Genomic DNA, 14597 nt, shown 5'->3' with positions numbered 1-14597 from the left:
ACTGAATGATTCGTAATGTGGATGACAGGATGACAGCATGTGTTGTAGCCTCACTGGTGTAAACTGACTATTAAGTTAAAGTGAACTGAAATATGAGTGAATGAAGAAACCAACATGCTGTGGTCACAAAGTGGGTTTTTAGTTTGAGCCAGAATGGTAAAAGCCTGCCAGCTCCCAACAGCTCTCGTGACTGAAACACACTTTCCTGAAAAAGAGAAAATGAATAACTCACTTACAGTGTGCCAGAGTAGACATAGTAGATGTATGATAGCTGATATTTAAAGTCTTTCTTTTCTTTTCTTTTTTTTAATGCTTTACATTAATGGTTGAAAATATCCTTTTAGCAAGCCCAACATCTGAAAGCCCATAGTTTTGCCTTTGATGTTTAGGGATAATGCTGGTGTTTCTCTTGTCAACGAATGTTATGAAAAGATCAATAATGCCTTAGTTCCTCTCTTGATATTTTACCAGTGGCTTTTAGTTCCTACTGAAAAACATATCTTTCAAAATGAACCACAACCTCATGTGAAACGGTCAAGTACAGAGCACAAGACACTGTTCTGCAATTAAAATAAGTGGAAGTCTTAGCTTGAAGCACATACTGAAAAAATGGGGTGGGAATGTAAAAATATCCATTTAACTGCCATTGCAATTACTTGGAAAGAACCCCAGTGAGAAGCTGAACGTTAAAAACAAATCCAGAGCTAACCAATGCCTGCTAGAGGAATAAAACTGAAACCTACTTGCAAGTATTTTGGTCATGTCCCCAAGGTGATGATGTTGTGAGCTGAAATCTTGTTTTCATAATGCTTTTTAATATAAATAATATTTGGGGGAGGGTGGAAGAGTGGTGCAGTTTTCACTCCTGTTGTCTCACAGCAAAAGCGCTTCTAGTTTGACTTGTTGGCTGGGTCAGGCCTTTCTCTGTGGAGTTTGCTTGTTCTACATGTGCCTGTGTGGACTCTCTCAAGGTCTTTTGGCTTATAGGTAACATACATTTCACAAGGGAATAAACAAGCAATCTTTGTCCGTTTTACTTGTAGTCTTGTAGTACTATTACATTTTGTCTTATTTCTTAATATTTACTTGGTTGCTCTAATAGTAAAATGATAGAGTGATTGTAGGAGGTAACAGGTAAGAGATACAGCTGATAAATCTGGAATTACAGTAAGTCTAAAAGTATGTTTCTCCGTCCCTATTTTGAATAATATATTTCTTAGCCACTGGCCTTGATAATAACATGAATAAACCCTTCAAATGAATCATAAAACATCTTAATTTGGATATACTTGGTAAAACTTTCCACTGTACATTCTGTCATTTTTGTCAGGCACTGGTTTGGGACACCGTGTGTTTCCAGGTTTCAAGCATGAATGCCAATCAGTGAGCCACGTCTGGAGTTTGAAGCGAACAGAACATTTCATTAAAATCTTCATCAGTCTCTGTTTTGTTCTCGTGTTATTTTCTTCCAGACGGCAATCTGTTCTGCCAGACCTCAACTCCTCAAAGTGAAATTTCAAAGAAGGCAAATGAAATGGAATTTATTCATTTTACTTGATGCCATACTGAGATTAAGCACCCAGATTCAATAGTTTGTCTTTCAAATAATGCTACAAAAATCAACAGCCCTATTTAATTGAATATATGGATTCCAAGATTGACCTTCTTTCTTTTTTTAGAACTAGTTATCTTTACTAGGAACTTGAAAATGCATTATATTACTGACAATTCATTTTTTCAGTGAGCAGAGTTTTGCTATAATATCCACAATATCCAGGTATTTTCAGTAAAGACTTGTGATCCCTTTTTCTTATTACCAACTATTAAACAGGAAATAATGCTTCATAGCAAAATCCGATCCATAAAATTCAAACAAAGAACCAGTGAAAAACTTTACACGATAACACATTTGTCTTCAGAAGACATTGGTCTCTAGAGGGTGTTGCAATTATGACAGGGATAAAGGAGGAAGCGGAGTGATATTTTTAGTAACAATTTCTAACCAGCTTCAGCATTGCTGATTGTCTAGATCACAGCCTTCCTCCTCAGTCTGTATTTTCAGGTTCGAGAGGTGATGGTGAAAAGTCATATCTTCTCAAGATCACAGTTTATTTCCTGTTTGGACCTTCATGTTTTGCACTTTTTTCCACTTAGATTCATTCATTTCATTTTTATTTGCTGGTGAAGTTTAGTCACAAAAATCTCAGTTGGGTTTAGTCCAAATAAGGATCTTTTACTAAAATATGCCCCTAATGTTGCTATAAGCTACATACGTCACTGAAATCATGCCAAATTGCATAGAGTGTGAGAACATCCTGCACATATCTGTGACATGGCAGCAGCTTAGAAACTATGACATAGTCCTGGGACTAAGAACAAGCTGGTTTTATAGAAACTACAAAGTCTAGACTGTAGGTCAAGGTGGATTTGCCCTGATGATGATACACCTGTTGGTCAGGATTGTTTTGTTCTTGTGCCAAAACCTAATTAAACTTTTCCCATTGCACAGTCACATAATAATATCACTACATATTATGTCCACAATGCCTGAAGATTATTCAAATAGCAGTGAAATGGTTTCTCTGAGCACCTATGACATCAAGCTGTTTTCTTCATTGCCTGCTGGTTCACTAGATTTGATTTCAGCTGCTGAAACAGAATGTCCCCTCACTACCACTTCATTAAGCTGCTGATTTTACATTCATATTAAGTTCATATTTGTAAATGAACTAGTTAAAGATCAATTTGATGGTGACTGAAACACGGAAAGAGGAGCAAACAGATTTCAAATGCATTATACATTTTATTAATAGGCTTGTTGTGTTGTTATAATGAAACTCTGCTCTCCTGGTATCTTTGAAAGTCTCAATTCCCTCAGTCATTTTCCAAGCCTGAATGGGCATCACAGCAGGTTATTTGCTCTAAGCAGTGTCTTTAAATGCAGACAGTTAATGACAGCAGGTCAATAATGTGTTATTTGCATTCCCTGGCTGCTGTGCCTTAAAGGCTAATATTGACATTATAACCGGGGAAATCTCAAATGATCAGCATCAACCCACCACACACCTTCTCAGATCATTTCACCTTAAATATTTCAGGAAGTCAGATCAATTCTCTTAGGTAAGTATGTGGTGCATGCTGTGTTTGGTAACACTGAGACTGACAGGTCAAGTCCAACTGGGGACCAGCTAAAAGCTGAGGCTTAGGTTGTTCTTTTTGTAGGATTCCTTGGTCTTGTGACAACTGTTGATGAGCAAAATCTAGCCCGGATGGAAAATACAGCTAGTAGTGCTCTTGGAGACCTTCAATTCACCAGCCTGTCATTGTGAGATGATGAGGAAAGGGGAGGCAGGAGAAAAATGAACCTGAATGAAACAAGGTGTGTTATGAGACATTGAAGACAGGCAAGAAGAGAACAGTAGATAAAAAGGGGTTTCAGTGAAAGGGAGCATTGACTAGCTATGAAAAGATGGCTACCCGTCCCTGACCCTGGTTCTGCCGGAGGTTTGTTCCTGTTAAACGGGGATTTTTCTTTCTCACGGTCTCCAAGTGCTCGCTCATGTGCTTGGTCATGTGATTGTCTGGGTTTTCTCTGTATTATTGTATAGTCTTTACCTTACAATATAAAGAACCTTGAGGTGATTGTTCCCGTGATTCGGTTCCAGAAAAATACAAAATTGAAACTAGAGAATTTGGAGAATTTGGTTTGGCTTTTGTGTAGTTAGGCAAGATTCAGTAAGAATCTGGTATGAGGCGCTAACCCACACCAGCCCCATTAGGGTCTATTCCCTCCTGTCAGCAGTCTTTCCAGGCTGTCATCTGGTCTTTCCCTGATTGTCAGCTGCCCTTTTGCAGCGGTCACTGGATCACTCCAGAGTTCTGATTCAGTAAGAAGGACTAGATGTTACAGTCCCTGATAATGCATTGCTTTAGATGGAGAGACTCTTGAGGAAAGGCAGCCCAGAAACTTTGTCGCAGCATGCATCGTTGTGTGCCCTGAGCTAGAATCTAATATTGGGTGTGGCTGGCAAAGCTCTAGACTGGGAACTGCTACTGGCTGGATTTGACTGAGTATGGGGGAGTCTGTATGACAATGAACTTCGAACGGGGTGCTGATGCCCTGAGGACTGTGGGGATTCTCCTGCCTCTGGACTTCAATTGACTGATTTGACTTACTTATTAAAAAGCAAGAGAGAAGTGATACTCCCTAAAGGATAAGTGGAATACCAATATGTTTGTTATCAATGTAGAAAAGAAAGAGTCATTAATTTTCTGAACATCACTTACAGCAAGACTATGTTTTCAAAGCACACTCTTAGAGATTATATTGTTCACTGTAGAGGGCATATAATGCATGTAAGAACAAAAAATTGGTCATGCATGATATCCTGCATTAAGCCTGTAATGCAGCACATACATGAATCAGTGCCCAAACAGATTCATAGACACGCATTCAAACACACCCACACTCTTACTCCCACAGACGGCAAAGACATAGCACAGCTTCGAGACTGTGTGTTTAGAAAGGCAAACAGCTTGTAGGGACAACTGGTCGCAAAAAATGAAAGAAAAGAGACAAATAATGTGCATTAAGTCATTGCAGAGATTACAATGTCACTCGGGAGCTGCAGCCCTGCACAAACACCCTGCTGTGCTCTATTTCAATAATTTTCCATAAACCAATCTAATCTCCCTCCCTCCTACACTGTGCTTTAAGAAGATTTTATAGGCTTTTGTTTGAGAAGCAGATAATTCCTTATAAATCATAATAGCGCTCACTGAATTGTAAAAGGTTTCTCAGCTTAGTGGCATGATTGGTTCACAGCAAGTATGCATGATAACACCTGTATTGTTTGCGATGGACTTCAGATGGCCTAATTTCAGACCACACAACACAAAGTTATTTTCGCACAGACATATATCTGACATGTACGATATGAAGTGTGATTCGTCACCGCATGTGTTCTTCCTAATTAAAATAGTCCTTAGCAGAAGTATATTGCAATTGAACTTTGGTGACCTTTTCATTTTTGGCTTCTTATATACTTCTCTTTTATTTTGTCCAGGCTAATTCTTCACCTTGCACTTTGAGTGTGAATGTGTGGCCTTGAGATATTTCCAAGGGACCATATGGCAAAATACCGCACAATATAGGTAAGATTTGATCTCGTTTTGTCAATTTTTGTGTCGGAGACAGGAATAGTTTTAGTCCTTGACCTTTCTTTTCCCAGCACACATACAAAATGAGGGCGTGGCAGGATATCCACTATTCAAAAGATATTTAATCTAATAAATATTATGGAAATGTAAGAAAGACATGATAGTGCATAGTGTTTCTTTTTATAGTGTATGTAACCTTTCTCTCAATGGCTAAAAAAGAAACTACAGGGTTTAATAACCTGTAGTTTCTTTCAGTGAATTAGCAGCTATGTCAACATATCCGACTGTCTCATTAAGTGTATAGCTCACTGTCATGAAGTGAAACCTCTTTTCTCTCATTTCCATTAAATTCATTCCCACATACAGCTGTTACCCCATACCTAAATGCCCTGAGTAGGAAATCCCAATTTGACTCCTACCAGACTCTTACAGCCATTAGTGAGCATTTCTTTTCTTCAAAGTCTTGAAGTAAAGTGAAACTGTCAAAATATGTCCTAAAAATTTCCATAACAGATGTGGAGAACATAAACAAGTCAAACAGTCTAATAACACTGCCCTCCACATATTAGGCCTTGCATATTATTTAGTCATTGCAGGCACAAAGTATTCTAGTTTTCACCTGTCATGTACATAGCCTGTCTTAGCTGCCAAAAAGGTGAATTAAATGGACTTAAAAGTGTTGCGTTCTTGCACAATTAACCACCTACCAAAACGTGTGTGCTATATTTCTGTTTTTACAGAGTAATTTTTAGTATGGTCTGTCGGTGAAAAGGTTTAATAACTACATTAACATCATATTGATGATCTAAAGTGACGCACCACCAATTTCACACACACACACACGGGTCATTGCTCGTAATATTACTGCTGCTCACTTTGTGAAAATAGTTGCATAATATCTTCAGTGACTCAGCAGGGAGCTTTTCAAAGTTTGAAAGAGAAAACCCTGATGATTTCTGAATTCAGAGACAAATGCCTACAAAGTAAATGTAAGGTGGGTAAATACATAAGCAGTGAGATGATATTATTTGGATGCACTGTGGGAAATATTCCACCAATTTTGCATGTCAGAGTACATCTACTCAGGAAATCATTACCCTGCACTTGAAAACAATTGAATATCTTCTGAGACCCTGCAGAACTTTGACAAAATTACTCGATAGATAAACAATCCTATTGGCTGAGTGTTCATTAAAGTGTTTTACCGAAACATTCACAATAGCAAAGGAGAAACCATTCAGCTTTGCTCCAAATCAGTCTCAAGGTTACCTGTGTTACATTTTTGTCACACACCTACCTATTCATCTTGATTTTCTTGTCTGAAGTCCCTGTGAAATATGAATACAAAAATGGGCAGTAACTGTCTGTTTCCAGTGAAACTACGACAGTCCCGCTCCTGACAGAACAATGTTGACACAATAGCTATTCGGGGGCTTTAAGCGTTATCACATAATCTTGATCAGCAGATGGAGGTGCCCACTTGTTCAAATTTATATTTGAGTTACAGGGTGATGCACAAAGCACTCAAAGAGTTATCTGGAGTGATTTTTGGATTGACAGACTTGGAATTATCATAGAAACAAGCATTAAGAAAGCCAATGTTAAGGATGCCAATATCATGCCTATACAATTAGTATAGGAAAAAATAAACACCACTTGCTGTTTCCACCACAGACTCTCTATATAGGTTCATGTATTCATGTCCCACCAATTAATTACACTGATTTGCAGTTTTTAGACTGTACCAACTTTAACTTTTCCAGCTAAGGTCCCAAATTGGAAGCAGCGAGACTAAAGTAAAAAAAAAAAAAAAAGTAAAAACTTACAGTAATCCAAACAAAGATGAATTCACACGTGAGCAAATGTTAGATGATTAAGCTACAAGGAGCGCAGGAGGGATAGCAAGTGTCAATCAATCACCACATACCAAGTGTCAAAGCCTTAACTTCCCAGTAATAGTACAACAATATTCAAAATGACCTCCGCCATCAAACAGGGAGATGCTAAAATTAGCCAATCAAGATGGTAATGACTTGTTGAAAAAGAGGGTGACTAGCTGTGATTATTCTGAATGGAGTTCATTTGGTGTGAAGGATTCTTTTGGTGTCAATATTTAGTAGCTGTTCAGGCTGAAACACAATCAAATAAAAATGCTGATTTTTGCAAATAAATTCTTAAGGGAACTATGCAAAGTTTTCCTGGGTCAGGGGTCAGCAGTTAGCTGACTAACTTATTTGCCTTATTTCTTGTATATATGCTGAAGTTAGTGTTCCAGGTTGCTTTTTATTGCCTAAGTAGGTATCAGTCTACTCAAAAATCACACAAGAATGTTCTCCAAATGTTAAATTCCTTTAAAGGTTAAATTCCTGACCAACCTAAAGAGTTACACAACTGACTGAGAAGGATTACTTAGAAGGAGTTGGAACAGGGACGTAACTGAAAATTAGTGCATTTAGCCACGTTAGTGATACACTGACTAAATACTTTTAATATAGCATTTTAGTTTGTATTTGTATATTTGACAACTCAAATTATTTCTCAGTTTAGGACATATTTGTCCTCTCTTATACTTACTCACAGAGCTTTTTTTTTCTTTTTTTAATTACAGTCATGCAGCACTTTAACAAGGTGAAAGTGCAAATGTCTTGCACAATGGGATTCTGATGGCTATAAATGTGCTGAAAAAACTGACAGTGTGCATACTATGAACCATTTGTAGCTGTCTGATGAGTCGTTAAATGCAGACACCTATTATTCCACCTATACATCTGAATATAACATTAAACGTATGAAGAGGTTGCAGGTGCAGCAGAGTGTGATGATGATTATGGGTGCGATTCTATGATTATAAATGCTTCAAAATGAGGCTTCTGCTGTGAAAGTGATGTCACTGAGCATCAGTCTGGAGCCTCTGTGAAAGCTGTCCTACTTTCTTGATGCACACTTTAAATCCATCATGATATGCAGGAGATTCAATGCGATGCTCTTATGCTTTTGACACTTTATTCTGGTTCACTCAGAAGGAAATGAAGCTCGTGAAAAAAATAGAGATATTTGAAGACCTGCAGAATTATTTCCACTTTTTCTATTTTTAGATCATTACTTTCACCATTTGGCCTCAGTCTTAGTAAGCCCTGCAATGAAACAAAGCAATGCTTACATTCAGAGCTGCGGGGGATTTGTTTTCATCCAAAGTACGTCCAGCTTAGAGCATACAGTACTTAAAGAGAATGGGTTTATGTCTGGTTTTTGTTGGCACTGAGAGAATCAAACTGTTACAAATCATTTGAAGCTGGTACTTTGGCTCTGACATACCTTTTTTATACATCTAACACAGGTTTGGATTGGATGGATTTAATATAGTGTAATGTGATTATATTAATGCCCATAATATAAAGTAAAGTGCAGTTGTACAAGATGATTCATAGGTGTCTTTTGTGACGTGGAAGATGGTGCGTCACATATTTTCATTAATATCTTTTTTTGGTGAAAAGGAAACTCCTGAGGCTGAGAAGATAAAACACAGATAGATGAGGACATATTTTTAGACCTCACTGAGTGAAAGCTTGCTAAATCATTTTTGACCAACAGTAAGGGGAGCCGACAAGCTCTGACTCAGTAATTGCATTCCTCTTTGGAATGTCTCTGGAAATCCATCATGCATTGTTTCTGTTAGTTCCCCCTTTTCATCCCAGGATTCCAAGAACACTGAAATGTTAATGGAAACTGTTGGCACACATGCTACAGATGTTAACTTTCAAATTACTGGAGCCTTGCTATAGTCAGATAACATCTACATTTTCTCTTGTACTTAATTGCAATCTGCTTCAAATTAATCATCTGATAACTAAGTAAGATGAACAAATGTACAATAAGTATCACAACCTCCAAGCTGTAATTTATAATGAATATTCTATATAAACTTTAAGCCCAGTGGACATGTGCATTGTGAAGGAAAGCAGCCATCACCCAAATCCACATCTACTAATCCCTGTGCAGCACTTCTTAGCTCTCTAAGAGTATATCTCCTATCTTTTTGTAGGAGTCTTTGCTTTGCAAGTTTAACATTTTGGATAACTCACAACAGTGACGAGCAGAAATTGTAGCATCTAAAATGGTAGATGTTTTCCATGTTCTTTGTTGCTAGCTTAGCATACAAGAGGCATAGGGAAATGTGGTTAACCTGGGTTTGTCAACAATCTAATGCTCACTAAAAAAGAAAAAACAGCCCGCTGAAACACAAAAATCACACAAAAAGAAAAATCTGTCAAATGTATTTGCTATTCTCTAACATGTTAAGATTGGCATGGTCTTATAATGTAAGTTAGCTAAGCTGACTTAAACAACCTCTGTTTTCTATTGTGAATGACAATTTTAAGAAATGCAAATATGTTTGGAAAACAACCTATCAAAGGCGCTTTGATTTGGTGAATCAAATTCTTGAAAATTAGAGAAAGAGGCCTCTGTTTCTTCCCATGGCTCCCTAGGAAAACCCAACCACTTATTATTTCTGCCTGAAAATATGATATGCCATGACAGAATAGATTTTGTCACAGTTAGGTTGTCAGGATTGAATCTGTTCACAGCCTAAAATTCAAAACATGTCTGATACAATGTCGTCTGCTGCTACAGTCACAGATGTTACACAGAAGTACTGAATGGATGAAAACAGGTGCTCATCATCATCAGTGTGTAAAATTAAAATCAATTTGATCTTGTAAAATAATGCACTCTATCTACTAAGTGCCATAGCAGTACACCTATTTTACTGGTCTTGGAAATTGTCCATGTTTGGCTCTTTCTGCTACCATTCAAAGTACAAATCAAGGCTTCTAGCTTGAAAAAAAACCTCCTCACACATACTTGGTGTGAACACACTCTGAGTGTTTGTGTCTTGCAGCTGAGCGGCCACATGCATCGGCAGGAAGAAAGAGGCAGGTGTGATGACAGGAGGGAGGGCTGGTGGTAGAGGGGGGTTGGGGTGATCAGGAAATGGTGTAGGGAAATCTAATTTATTTTTCATACGCTGCTGAGATGGAATGTCATATATCATGCTATGCAGCAATTTTGTGCCCGTCCCAGGCTCACAAAAGATGAAAGAAAAGTGATCAAAGATACCGAGGGAGAAGTCAGCTGCTGGAGTTGCTATGGGATCCACTTCCAGTGAGAACAACATAAACTGTGTTGAATTACTCATCCAGTATACTGTCGCTATTGGTTTTTAGTGTGGCACAATTAGCTTCAAACATCAATGTTAGAAACTTCAACAATCTAACATCCTTTGGGTGAAGCATACACATTTTCTTAGATACACAATGCTTTTACATTTTTATTGCATAATCAGAGATAAAAAGATTGAATGAAAATTGGACTAATCTACAGACAGAATGAACTAGAGGTGTTAAAGAAACATCTGCACTGCCTTTTGCCTGAAACTTAAAAAAAAGAAAAAGAATAGCTTGCCCCACTGAGTAAAGGGTTTTATTTAGACCACAGACTGTATATAAATAAGCCCATGTTTAATGGTCATCAGATTTGCATTGCAAACACAGCCTGAATATACACTTGCTGGCAACTTCTATTGTATTGAAATCTGAAGACTGTGGAGTGCATTTGAGTAAAGTCAACTCATGGTCTTTCTCAACAAGCTCATTTGAAATGATTTGAGCTTTGAGCTTCGCCACATGTCAAGAAAATATTCCCACACCATTACACCACCAGCAGCAGCCTTTGAGACAAGACAGGACTGATCCATGTTCGTTATGTCAAACTACGGGTTTGAATTTTGTTGCAAAAATCAAGACTCAACAGACTAGGCAATCTTTCCAGTCATCTGTTGTCCAATTTTGTTGAGCCTGAGTAACTTGTAGCCTGCGTTTCTTATAACTGACAAGAGTGTCCAGATATAAGAAAGAGTGGCCTTCCACTGGTGGAGCCCATCTGCTTCAGGGTTTTATATGCTGTGAGGTTAAAGATGCTCATCTGCATACCCTGGTAGTAATAAGTATATCTGAGTCTATGTTGCTTTCCCATCAACTTGAAAGAGTCTGACCATTCACCTCTGACCTCTGGGATCAACAAGGCATTTTATTTCCAGAGAACTGCTTCTCACTGGATATTTTTGCTATTACAGCCAATTCTCTGTAAACCCCAGAGATGGTTCTGTGGGAAAGTAGATTGTAGATCAGCACTTTCTGAGTTGCTTAGACCAGCTTCTCTGGCAGTAACAACCATGCCATGTTCAAAGTCGCTCAAATCACCTTTCTTTCCCATTCGGATTCTGCTCAGTTTGAACTTCAGCAGGTTGTCTTGACCATGTCTACATAACTAAATGCACTGAGTTGCTTCCATAAGATTGCCTAATTAAACATTTATGTTAACAAGCAGCTGACAGTAACAGTAACAAGTGTACCTAATGAAGTGGAAAGTGAGTGTGGATAAGTTTATGGCAAATCTGGTCTTCTCCTTGTTTGATCCTAAGTAAATACTTTCCTTATGAGGTGACAGTCTGTTTCACACGTTCAGTTTTGTAAGTAATAAACCCCACTGGAAAAAAAAAAAGTTCACCATTTGAAAGTCCCTTGGGTTCCCACATCATGTCTGATTTCAAAATACCCAGGTGATGATAGCCAAAACATTCAGCTCAAAGCTATCAGGTGAAATTTCACTAACCATGTGGTGCATCTTTATTCTGTGGTTTAGATACAGACTCTTCTTTATGTGTGAAGATCACTTGATTTTAAGGCTAAGACATGGAGTGAGTGAGTTTAAAACAAACCAAATGAAACCCTTTCCCATAAACTGAGAAAATGTAATGGCAGTAAGTGATTAAAATGGACAAGGAAAAACCTTTTCCTCGTTTCAGCCACACACATTGTTTCGATCACAAACCACTTTCAATTATTCTGCAAAGCTGCTGCATTTTTTAGTTTAATTATTAAACCATTGATGCTTCTGAGAGCTTTCAAATCTCCAAACATACCAAGGAATTGGCTGTGAATGTTGGCTTCTATGGCTTTTATGGCTCCTTTACTGTGTATCCTTTATGTGCTTTTTTTGTTGTCGTCGTTGTTGTTGGCCTTGGCTTTTTTTGTTGGTTTTTTTTGCCAGTTTGTTCTGCTATAAAACCATTCTGCAAAATAATAATTTTCTATACAGATCTAACCCTATTTTCTCCCAACTTCCAGGAGACCACAATTGTGGCTCAAATGCGATACTGACCACTCTTTATGAAGTTGAATGACCCATCATCGATATTAACATAGTAAAAAAACACAATACAACCACCCATGCCACTTCTTTTCAATTACTTTGGTTTATTTCTACTTGCAGCTCCTTATTGATTGGCTGCAGCATTCCTCTTTCTAACCTTTTCCTTTTTTTTCCTGCTTTGAGAATTTTCTCCGCCTTACTACACTCCAGAGATCAACCAATTACAGTATCTATATCAGGCTTAGAAGCTCTTTCTACTTCACTGGCGCCATGGAAAATGTTCTGATCTGCCCCATGTTCCACGTTATGATTTCCAAAGGAGATATCAAGATACATGTAGAGTATAGAGCATACAGCATCTTCACTGCAAGAAATGTCCTTTTAGCAGGCCATTTGTTCTCTCATGCTTAGTTCTTTTCTTCCCCCCGCTGATGTAGTTTGCTAGTGGGTGTGTTATTATCTTCAAACGAACAACTGATATGCATTTTGAACAAGTGTAATGTTACCCCACTGCCAGATACGGTACATCAGTCTAGTTTTCAATAGTACTAGATTAATTGATTGACTGATGCTTTTTTTTTTTGCCCAACACAACATTATTGCAGATCTAATTATCAAGGAACAACACTCAGCAAACCCACACAGCTCTTGTCTTTTGCTTTATGAAGATGAATAGAAACTAAATTAGTGAGGACTGTGGGTGGGTGTAACACTTGTTTTATCCCTATTCATTCTTTTCATTACTACATTCTGTCGCCTTCGACATTGCCCACGTCTGGTGCAACAAAATAAAAGTCTTTGAGTCTGTGTCAGAGCAACATGAATTTAATGAGCTCAAAGGTTTGCATTACTGATGGGGTTTTTTCTTTAAAGTGCACCTAATAAGCTTTTACATATTTTCTGCAAAATACAGTATATCCTCTCACAATGGTTGCTGCTCCTATTAAGCATGGAAAGACTTTATCCAAATATTGACATCAATGTATGCCATTATAGGGGAAAATGTCAGGCTTCAGACTGTTTTAAATGCTTGATTTCATACATGTTTTTTTCCCTCCTTGAATCTGTTTGATGTTGTCAGAGGGAGTATCCCTAATGTGGCGATTTGAGCACAGAAACTACATCCACCTGGTGTTCAAATCTTCTTTTTTGTGGCATGCAACCAGGTGAAAACTGGCTTTAAAGTGAAATTAGAGGGGAGCTTAAAAAAAAAGCTTGTTTTAGGCAGTGGGTGAGCTGAAGGGCTTCACCAAGGCCAAATATAAAACAAATAAAAACTATTTGTGTATCATGCAAAGTAACTTTTGTAAAGTCCAAAAATAAAATGTGAACTTGTCTCCTTTAAGATCTGTTGATTTCAAAATATCATCTTTATATTCAGATTCAGATTACTGATGACTGTTTTGGTATTTCACCTTTGGTAATTAAAAAAGAAGTGTGAGATCAGACTACAGGCACAGATCTCATTTGTCACCCTTAAATGTTTCGTTTTTCACAAGTCAGTTCAATGTTTAGGCTCGAGGATCTTTGTGAAATTTGGATAAATAATTAAGCGGCATCAGTGCTGTCTTAGAGATATCACATTTTAATTGAAAGCATGCATAACAAACCAGAACCAATGACTTTTTAAGACAAGTGTTTACAAGAAATACACCACAGAGTTGTATCATGGGAAATGTAAGTCCCAGTGTTCTTGGAGTTTAACACAGTCTCATTAAAGAGAAATTGTGTTTTCTTTTAAAGTGTTTTGGTTTTTGCTCCTTAAAATTCAGAAGCAGAAAAAAGTTGATGGAAAATAAAGTTTCCAAGTAGAATTTTTATGAAATGTCATCCACATTGTGGCTGACTGGTGTAGTTGTTATTGTCGTTATGAAGACATCAGCAAGTACAGTTTCAAGTGACGCCTTTGAAAATCCAGAGCATAAAACGCGTTCTTGTGTTTAACGACGGATGTAGTTATCATCACTGAAAGGAAGTCATTAAAACCAGAAAAATGTAATGCAGACTGACCTGACTGTTCTTCATTTTAATCCTGGAAAACCCATCAATGCATTTGAAATGACCCTTTAACACAATTATTGCCATATGCCTCTAAATTGGAGTTTGCAGCAGTGTTTCATAATACAGGCAGGTATTTTGTAAATATTTTAGAACCAAGTTTCTGTATATTATAACTATTTCAAGCTGGAAGTTGATCTAAACCAGGGGTAGGCAACTCCAGGCCT

The 14597-nt window shown here is 37.7% G+C and overlaps 1 protein-coding gene across 4 annotated transcripts in view; it reads left to right on the top strand.

Annotated features, from left to right (window-relative positions):
• Positions 1 to 14597, top strand: part of LOC102288977 (leucine-rich repeat and fibronectin type-III domain-containing protein 2) — a 137955-nt gene that overhangs the window by 94357 nt on the left and 29001 nt on the right. For 3 of the 4 annotated variants that reach the window (XM_005949751.3, XM_005949750.3, XM_042215211.1), the window contains one exon: positions 5067 to 5154. The exons of the other annotated variant lie outside the window; for it this stretch is intronic. The gene's annotated coding sequence lies outside the window, so the exon portion shown is untranslated. The remainder of the gene's footprint in view (positions 1 to 5066; positions 5155 to 14597) is intronic. 4 annotated transcript variants of the gene reach the window in all.

Source organism: Haplochromis burtoni, unplaced genomic scaffold (genome assembly GCF_018398535.1).
Source record: "Haplochromis burtoni strain Fernald_Lab_line unplaced genomic scaffold, NCSU_Asbu1 Contig_680, whole genome shotgun sequence".
In the NCBI taxonomy this organism is placed as follows: domain Eukaryota; kingdom Metazoa; phylum Chordata; class Actinopteri; order Cichliformes; family Cichlidae; genus Haplochromis; species Haplochromis burtoni.
Note: the sequence above shows the minus strand (reverse complement) of the source record. Positions and strands in the feature narration are given on the sequence as shown.